The sequence below is a fragment of the Henckelia pumila genome, unplaced genomic scaffold, assembly GCF_033568475.1.
Source record: "Henckelia pumila isolate YLH828 unplaced genomic scaffold, ASM3356847v2 CTG_176, whole genome shotgun sequence".
NCBI lineage: Eukaryota > Viridiplantae > Streptophyta > Magnoliopsida > Lamiales > Gesneriaceae > Henckelia > Henckelia pumila.
The window spans coordinates 11,193-21,921 of record NW_027331772.1 but is presented as its reverse complement, the minus strand read 5'-3'; the positions used below and the strand labels follow the sequence as shown (position 1 = coordinate 21,921).

At 37.4% G+C, this 10,729-nt stretch overlaps 1 pseudogene; it reads right to left on the bottom strand.

Annotated features, from left to right (window-relative positions):
* Positions 1 to 5,175: 5,175 nt before the first annotated feature.
* On the bottom strand, positions 5,176 to 10,382 carry LOC140870693 (uncharacterized; annotated as a pseudogene).
* Positions 10,383 to 10,729: the final 347 nt, after the last annotated feature.

Genomic DNA, 10,729 nt, shown 5'->3' with positions numbered 1-10,729 from the left:
TTGGAGAACGGCGATCAGATCAATCAGAATTGATACCCGGTGCAGCGGAAGTTTAAAAATTTTATATGGAACGATTCCATAATGGGTATCAAAACATTACGATTAAATTGTGTGTGTAAAAATTAAATAACAATTATAAATTTTTACCTCCAATCTCGAAGCGAGATTTTGGACACCAACAGATTTCTCTGCTCTTGTTGTATATCCCTGGAACTGATGGACGAACTGTTCTTCAATCAGGTCCACGAACGGATATTTAATCCCTCTGATAGATTGCACTAGAAAATCTATCAGAAGTTTCTACGAAGAGATTAACGAATTTGATCCGTTAAACCAGACTGCAATTCAAAATTCACAGACTGGATTTTACCGAGCAGAGGGGAGAGGGGGTCGGCCACTTCAGAGAGAAAAATAGGGTTTTTTCGAAAATTGTAACCTTGTTATTATGTAATTTATGTACTGCAATAACTTATTTATAATGTAGGCCACTAACAGCTTAGGGCCCATTAGTCATAAGTTCAAGCCCGACAAGCAAAGCCCGCATGTTCAGAAATTAATATAAAATTCATCGTGACTCCGATTGATAAACCGATTTCACCAATGTGCACAGAAACCATTTCTGCACCTTTTAAAGTCAAGATAAATTTTTCTGAATCCGAATTCAGTGATTTCCAAAAATGCCCATCCCTATGTCATTTTAGGAAATCTTACTCCTCTACTCATAATTAAGAAGTCCAATTTCATTGTTCATTAAATTTAACTCTTTAATTTAACTATCTCAACGGGGATTAAAAATCCATTACACTGTGTGACCCTCAATGGTTCAGGGATACAGCTAGCCGTGGGCTCACAACTCCTTGTGACTCGGAACAACAATTTCGGACTTGCCCATCGAATCATGGTAAGAGCGCCTAGCAACATCGCCCCATGATTCCCTAGGTATCACTGATAGTTCCTACAAGAACCAATAGATTTTGGTTAACGTACAGTACGGTCCCTTCATCCAAATATCCCGATCGAATCAACAACCATTGGTATATCGAGAGTCGTTCGAGATTCGATAACTATGCAATACATCTTGAAGATCAAATAGTGACATCGCATGTGTTACTAAGAAACCATTTCTTAAAACACATCATGTACTCTGGCCAGAGATTCGTCACACTAATATCTCCTCAGATCGCATAGGATATCCACACTCGCAAGTATGTGGTGAATCCTTGACAACAAAGCATCGACTCCTATATGTGTTGTAACTGTACCCAATCCCGACACCTGATGACCCCAATAGAGTCGGTAAACGAGTCAAAGCACAGTACTAGCATATAGAGTCTCAATGATGTTTCAAGTAGTAAGGACTAATGGTGTACAACCAAAACCGCGGACTTTATCCACTCGATAAGTGATAACCACTTGGAAAGTCCGGATAGGGTAGTTCGATCATTCATCGTATGAATATCCATTTGCATGCTTCGAACATCTCTATGTTCCTTACCAATGAAGCGTGGTACTCTGCATCGCAAATGCTAGTCTCAAACTCGAGCGATCCTTATCCTTATTATCGGACGGCTAAATCGACTAGGAACAGTTTAGAATATACAGTAACTATAAGATGTGTTTCATGATAGACATCTCCATGTTCTACCACATCTTACATACACTATAGTATATTCAAGGTCTTTATCAAAACAACAATAGTATATCACAATATAACAATATGAAGAAAGATAAAGTCATTGCCATTAATAAAAGTGTAAATTATATTAAACAAAAGATTGTTTATACAAAGAGTCATCAAAGCCCTTAGCCACAAGTTGGCTCACCGGGCACCCACTCTTTCAATGCGAGTTTGGGGCGCCGGCGCGCCTTGGCTTCGATTAGGGTCTTCAATTTCTTCACTTTCTTGACCTCTTTTGACCTCAATAAGATTATAACTTCCTCCAAATTGAATATCAAGAAATCCAACGTCCTCTTGTGTCTTCAACAACAAAGATTGAAGTGCTTCCTTAAAATTCTGAGCTCGGCCTCTCGTAACCGGTCCTCGTGGTATCTCCAACGGATCCTTAGTCACTTGATCAGCATGCGAGTCATCCATGATCGCATCATAAAAGAACCTAGAACATGATATTACACACATATATATATATACGATATGCTATTTTAAAAATATTAGTACTACAAATAGAATTAATTGTACCTCATTTTGTCACATTAGTACTACGTAACAATGGAATATGTATAGAACATAGTGAAGCAACCCAGACCATGATGTTGTACATATATGTATACGATACAACATTTTAACTATATTAGCACGGCAATTAGTCTAAATTATACCACATTTTTCATGTTAGTACTACGTAATATGTAACTTATGTGAATAACCCAAGGCCACGATGTAACACATATACGTATGATACCATTTTTAACTATATTTGTACTGCAAATAGTTTTTATTGTACCACATTTTTCTATATTAGTACAACATACTAATGAAACTAGTACTGAACATATGTGAAAGAACCAAGACCATGATATTACACATATATGTATACGATACTATATTTTAACTATATTAGTACTGCAATTATTCTTAATTGTATCATATTTTTCCACCTTAGTACTACGTAACAATACAATTGGTGCATAACATACGTGAAAGAAACAAGATCATGATGATATATATATATATATGTATGTATATGATATCATATTTTAAATATATTAGTACCATAAGTAGTCTAAATTGTACCACATATTCCACATTATGTAAGAGTGGGTGCCCAGTGAGCCAACTGTGTGGCTATGGGCTTTGATGACTCTTTGTATAAACAATCTTTTGTTTAATATTATTTACACTTTTATTAATGGCAATGACTTTATATTACTTCATATTGTTATATTGTGATATACTATTGTTGTTTTGATAAAGACCTTGAATATACTATAGTGTATGTAAGATGTGGTAGAACATGGGGATGTCTATCATGAAATACATCTTATAGTCACTGTATATTCTAAAACCGTTCCTAGTCGATTGAGCCGTCCGATAATAAGGATAAGGATCGCTCGAGTTTGAGACTAGCATTTGCGATGCGGAGTACCACGTTTCATTGGTAGGGAACATGGAGATGTTCGAAGCATGCAAATGGATATTCATAGGATGAATAATCGAACTACCCTATCCGGACTTTCCAAGTGGTTATCACTTATCGAGTGGATAAAGTCCGCGGTTTTGGTTGTACACCATTAGTCCTTACGACTTGAAACATCATGGAGACTCTATATGCTAGTGCTGTGCTTTGACTCGTTTACCGACTCTATGGGGGTCATCAGGTGTCGAGATTGGGTACAGTTACGACACATATAGGAGTCAATGCATTGTTGTCAAGGATTCACCACATACTTGCGAGTGTGGATATCCTATGCGATCTGAGGAGATATTAGTGTGACAAATCTCTGGCCAGAGTACTTGATGTGATTTAAGAAATGGTTTCTTAGTAGCACATGCGATGTCACTAATTTGATCTTCAAGATGTATTGCATAGTTATCGAATCTTGAGCGACTCTCGATATACCAATGGTTGTTGATTCGATCGGGATATATGGATGAAGGGACCGTACTGTACGCTAACCAAAATCTACTGGTTCTTTTAGGCACTATCAGTGATACCTAGGGAATCATGGGGCGATGTTGCTAGGCGCTTTACCATGATTCGTTGGGCAAGTCGGAAAGTGTTGTTCCGAGTCACAAGGAGTTGTGAGCCCACGGCTAGCTGTATCCCTGAACCATTGAGGGTCACACAGTGTAATGGAGTTTTAATCCCCGTTGAGATAGTTAAATTTAAAGAGTTAAATTTAATGAACTAAGGAGTTGGACTTCTTAAATAAGAGTAAGGGAGTAGGATTTCCTAAAATGACATAGGGATGGACATTTTTGGAAACCACTGAATTCGGATTCAGGAAAATTTATTTTGACTTTAAAATGTGCAGAAATGGTTTCTGTGCACATTGGTGAAATCGGTTCATCAATCGGAGTCACGATGAATTTTATATTAATTTCTGAACGTGCGGGCTTTGCTTGTCGGGCCTTAACTTATGACTAATGGGCCCTAAGCTGTTAGTGGCCTGCATTATAAATAAGTTATTGCAGTACAGAAATTAGACACAACAGGTCATTATTTTGAGAGACAGAATTCGAAACCCTAGCCTCCTCTCTCTCTCACAATTCGGCCGCCCCCTCCTTGCTCTGTCAGAGAATTTCCGGTCTGTGATTTTTAATTGCAGTCAGGAATAACGAATCAGATTCGTTTAATCTCTTCGCAGAAAACTTCTGACAGATTTTCTAGTGCAATCTGTCAGAGGGATTTAAACCCCATTCGTGGACCTGATTGAAGGAGTTCATCAGTTCCTGGGAGATACAAGAAGCGCAGAGAAATCTGTGTGGTGTCCATTAATCTCGCTTCGAGATTGGAGGTAAAATTTAATTAATTGTTATTTGAATTTTACACACACAATAATTTAATCGTTGAATGGTTGATACCCACACCATGGAATCGTTCCATGATAAAATTTTTAAACTTCCGCTGCACCGGGTATCAATCGTGATTGATCTGAACGCCAGTTATCCAACAGAGGAGAAGGTTCGAACCTTGGATTTTCCAACTTTCAAATCGAAACATTGGTGAGGATAATGAGGGCCGAGTTAGAGCCAATACGTGAGAGGGTAAGAAAGCTTGAAGTTAGTGGGAGTGGGAGTGGGAGTAAGACTAAAAATAAGATAGTTGAGGATGATTACGATGTTGGTGGAGATGATGAGAGTTTTAATGAGAACTGGGAGAGGGAAAGGCGAGACCATGGGTTTGCTAGAGGGAAGAGAGAAGCGGTATGAGGTAGATATATTTATGGGGTAGAGAGGATGGAAATATTTGTAGTATTAAGATGAAAATCCATTCGTTTCATGAGAAATCTGATCCTGAAGCATACTTGGTAATATGAATTCTTATGAATGAAAGGCAAGCACGATTATAGCGAATCGCACCCTCAATTTGAATACAAAAGAAATCAAATATTTTGTCCCGACTTTTGAAACAAGTAACAGATTTGGATCTCCACCTCTAGTTGAATCCGTAACTAGAAACAGAGAATCACGATAGAAAACAATCAATAGTTCAATTAGACCTTCAAAGGAACCTGTTTTTGACAACCCAAGTAAAAAATCGATTGACAAACGCCACAAAGTTGAAGAACTTTGATAAGTTTGATTTTGAATAAATCACAAAGCTTCAATAAAATTCTAGAGATAATTTTATGTGTTGAGTAATCAATAATTTGACAATCTTAATTGTTATTAAAAAATAATGAATGTTGTAGTATTTATATTACAACCCAAAATATTGAAAGATAACGCAAAATAAATCAAAAAGATATCAAAGATATCTTCTAAAGTTTCCTAGTAGGAATAAAAGACCTAAAATAAGAAAAATAATGCCAAAATATTAAGATTCCCGAACACACACACAAACACCTTCAGTGCATGTAAAATTCATCGGCGCAGGTGCTCTAAAGTTTCGCAAAATCTTCGTCAATTTGGCACTTGTACGCGCTGGCACGCGATCAAAAAGCGCGGGCGCGCGGCTACTTCGCAAAAACAAGGCGCGGGCGCGCCGCAGCTTCGAGCTTGGTCTTGAATTTCTTCTCTTTCTTGACCTCCTTTTACCTCAATAAGATTATAACATCCCCCAAACTGAATATCAAGACATCCAACGCCCTCTTGTGACTTCAACATCAAGGATTGAAGTGCTCCCTTGAACTTCTGAGCTCGACCTCTTGTAACTGGTCCTCTTGGCTTTTCCAACGGATCCTTATCCACTCGATCAACACGCGATCCATCCATGATCGCATCATATTCCCTTTCTTGAAAAGGATTTGTCCTCAAATCTTGATCATCACCTACATCAAACGAAGATAAATCAGAAACATTAAAAGTAGCACTGACATTATACTCACCTGGCAAATCCAATTTATAAGCATTACCATTGATCCGCTACAAAACTTGGAAAGGTTCATCGCCTCTTGGTAACAACTTAGAATGCCGCTTATCCGGAAATCGCTCCATCCTCAGATGCAACCAAACCCAATCACCGGGTTCAAACACGACCTTCTTTTTATCTTTGTTTGCTTGCTTTGTGTATTGCAAGTTTTTTTTGTCAATGTTCGCTTTCACCTTCTCATGCAAATTTCGCACAAATTTTGTCTTTTTCTTTCCATCCAAATTAACTCTTTCACTCATAGGCAAATACATTAAATCCAATGGGGTTAAAGGATTAAAACCATACACAATTTCAAATGGTGAAAAATTTGTAGTAGAATGCACATTACGATTATATGCAAACTCAACAAATAGCAAACATTCATCCCAACTCTTCAAATTCTTTTTAATTATAGTACGCAACAAATTTCCTAATGTTCTATTAACAACCTCAGTTTGACCATCCGTTTGAGGATGACATGTAGTCGAAAACAGTAGTTTAGTACCAATTTTGCACCATAATGTTTTCCAAAAGTAGCTCAAGAAACGAGTATCTCTATCAGGCACAATACTCCTAGGCATGCCATGTAATCTTACAATCTCATTAAAGAATAAATCCGCAACTTGAGAAGCATCATCAGATTTATGACAAGAAATAAAATAAGCCATTTTCAAAAATATATCAACCACAACAAACATTAAATCCTTCCCCTTCTTAGACCTTGGTAGTCCTAAAACAAAATCCATAGAAATATCTACCCACGGTTCACTAGGAACAGGAAGTGGAGTATACAATCCATGTGGTTGTGTCCTAGACTTAGCTTTTCTGCAAGTAACACATTTCTCACAAATATTTTCAACATCATGCTTCATATGTGGCCAATTAAAATGTTCACGCAAGGTTTCATAAGTTTTATCCCCACCAAAATGTCCCATCAAACCACCTCCATGTGATTTCCTAATAAGTAATTCACGAATAGACGCTTTAGGCACACAAAACTTATCTTCTTTAAATAAATATCCATCATGCATGAAAATTTTTTCCTTTGTACCATGCAAACTTGACGCATAAATATCACCAAAATCAAGATCATTGGCATACAATTCCTTCACATACTCAAATCTCAAAAACATAGAATCTAGAGTAGATAAAAGCACATACCTTCGTGATAGAGCATCTGCTACCACATTTTCTTTCCCTTGCTTGTACTTGATAATGTAGGGAAAAGTCTCCACAAACACCACCCACTTGGCACGTCTCTTGTTCAGCTTTTGTTGTCCTTTGAGATGCTCAAAGACTCATGATCCGTATGAATCACAAATTATTTTGGCCTCAAATAATGCTGCCACGTCTCAAGCACACGAACCAAGGCATAAAACTCCTTGTCATAAGTAGGATAATTCAATGCTGCTCCACTTAGCTTCTCACTGAAGTATGCAATTGGCCGTTCTACTTGCATCAAGACACCTCCAATCCCTACACCTGATGCATCACATTCAATTTCAAATGTATTAGAAAAATCAGGTAATACAAGTAAATGAGCATTAATTAATTTTTGCTTAATAATATCAAAAGACTTCTCTTGCTCCTCGCCCTAATGGAATGGAACGTTCTTCTTGATCACCCCAGTCATAGGAGCCGCCAAAGTGCTGAAATCCTTCACAAATCTCCTATAGAAACTTGCAAGACCATGAAAACTCCGAACTTGACCAATAGAAGTAGGCGTTGGTCAATCTCAAATTGCACTTGCCTTGTCCTCATCAACTTTGACACCTTGAGCACTCACAACAAAACCAAGAAACACAAGTTATTTTGTACAAAACACACACTTTTTCAAGTTAGCATACAAATGTTCAGCTTTTAGTGTGATTAGCACAATTCTCAAGTGTTCAACATGCTCATTCAAGTTCTTACTATACACCAAAATATCATCAAAATACACCACAACAAATTTTCCAATATAAGCAAGCAAAACATGATTCATCAACCTCATAAAAGTACTAGGTGCATTAGTTAACCCAAATTGCATAACCAACCACTCATACAATCCATACTTAGTTTTGAAAGCAGTTTTTCACTCGTCACCCTCTCTCATTCTAATTTGATAAAACCACTTTTAAGATCAATTTTACTAAAAATACTAGAACCATGAAATTAATCTAACATATCATCTAGCCTAGAAATAGGATGCCTATACTTGATGCTAATTTTATTAATGGCTCTACAATCCACGCACATTCTCCATGAACCGTCTTTCTTAGGAACCAACAAAACAGGTACAACGCAAGGAGACATAGACTCAAGCACAAATCCCTTGTCAAGAAGTTCACTTACCTGCCTTTGTAGCTCTTTAATCTCCTCCGGGTTACTCCTATAAGATGGACGATTCGGTAATGCACTTCCGGGCACAAGATCAATTTGATGCTCAATTCCCCTCAAAGGTGGTAATCCTTGAGGTAAATCCTCTGGAAATAAATCTTCAAATTCCTGCAAGAGAGAAACAACATTGCTCGGAAGATTTTCGGCTATATCACTTGTGTTAAGGAGAATTTCCTTATAGAAAATCAACACAAGTGGAGTATGCAGATGTAAAATCTCTTGCAACTCACTCTTTTGGCCATACATATTTTTTTATCGGCCTCTTTCCTCTCAATTTTTTTTTCATCTTTCTTTCTCTCAATTTTTTTTTTCTAAAGTCATCTCACTTTTTTGTTCACACTTATTTTCGGCCTCTTCTTTCTTTTTCTTTTTCAAATGATCTTCCAACACTTGCTTTGGAATCATAGGCAATAATACAAAAGACTCTTTTTTCATAGTAAAAGAATATCGATTTTTAAACCCATCACGTATCACCTTCCTATCAAATTGTCATGGTCTACCCAACAAAATATAACAAGCTTGCATAGGAACCACATCGCACAACACTTCATCTACGTACTTACCAATGGAAAATGGTACCACCACTTGCTTATGCACTCTCACCTCTGAACTGTCATTTAATGATTGCAATTTATATGGTTGAGGATGCTCTATAGTAGGCAAACTGAACTTCTCCACAAGCTCATAACTCGCCACATTAGTACAACTCCCCCGTCAATAATAACACTACACACTTGATTTTTCACAAAGCATCTAGTATGAAATAAATTTTCTTTTTGATTTTCCTCATCCTCTTTTTGTTGCACATTCAAAACTCTCCTATTCACCAACAATTCCCCAACAACCACATCATATCCCTCATCATCGGGATCCTCCAATGCAGGCATATCACCATAACCCTCCTCCTCACTTTCCGAATCAAACTCACCACAAGCATTCACAATCATAATTTTTTTATTAGGACACTGACTTGCAATATTACCAACACCTTGAAATCTAAAGCATTTGATATCTCTAGAACGATTAATAGGAGTTTCAGGTTTACCTTGAACCCCTTGCTTTGGTGTCTCTTTCTTGTTGTCAGTTTTTGGCTTGGACCATGGTTTGACATCCTCTCATTTTGCAACGTTTGGACGCCAAGAATTGGATGGGACTCCAGCTTTAGGATTTCGTCCCATTCCTCTCCTCTTGATTTGTTGTTACACGTTCATGGCAATTTGCACCATCTCTTCAAGATCCATGCAATGTCTAAGCTCCACCTAGTCTTGAATCTCACTATTCAACCCACATGAGAAACGAGCCATGGTTGCTTCACGATCATCCTCAATGTTAGCTCGAATCATAGTGACTTCCAATTCTTTGAAATAATCTTCAACAATCTTGGAGCCTTGCTTCAAATTCTGCAGCCGCCTAAACATATCACAATGGTAATAATTCGGCACAAATCTCTTCCGCAAAATTTGCTTTATCTCATCCCATGTCTCGATAGGACGCTCTCGATTCCTTCTCCTAGAAGTAACAAATTGATCCCACCAAATGAGAGCATAATCCACAAACTCAACAACTGCCAATTTTAATTTTTTTTTCATCATTGTAGTTGTGGCAATCAAACACTGATTCCACCCTAATCTCTCACTCTAAATAAGTGTCCGGATCAGATTTTCCATGGAATGAATGAATCTTCATCTTAATCCCAATAATATTTCCATCCTATCTTCCCCCCTCAATGAATCTTCCTCTCACCGCTCCCTTTCTATTTCTCTCACCCTCATGAGCCCAAATATTTCTACCCAAATTTTCACCAAAACTCTCATCATCCTCACTATCGCCAACTTCAAGTTTACTTATTCTCTCATGCACAGTCTCCAATTCGGCCCTCATTGCTTCCCTTACCATCTTAGACAAATCATCTATTTGGATCTTGGAAAACCCTTGGCTAGAACTATCATCTCCCTCTTTATTAGAACTCATTGTACCTGCAAGAAAAGGTTAGTAATAAAAATTTCCTCACACAAATTCTCACAGTTCACTCCAAACGAATCACTCAATCACTCTTTTCTTTCCACTCAAAATTTATGTCAAAGGGCTTTTTTCTTTATGATTTTGTATCAAAGTCACAAATCCAAAACTTGTAGACGCTTGAAAACTGACTCCCACAAGTTGCACAAAAACAAGAAGAAATTTAGGGACTTGAATTTATGACTTGCACCCAAGGATGAACAAGAGAAAAATAATTAATTGACCACAAGCTATCTTGCTTCTTCAATATATTTTTTTTTAAGCTTTTTCGGTCCTTAAATATTTTTTTTTACCGATTT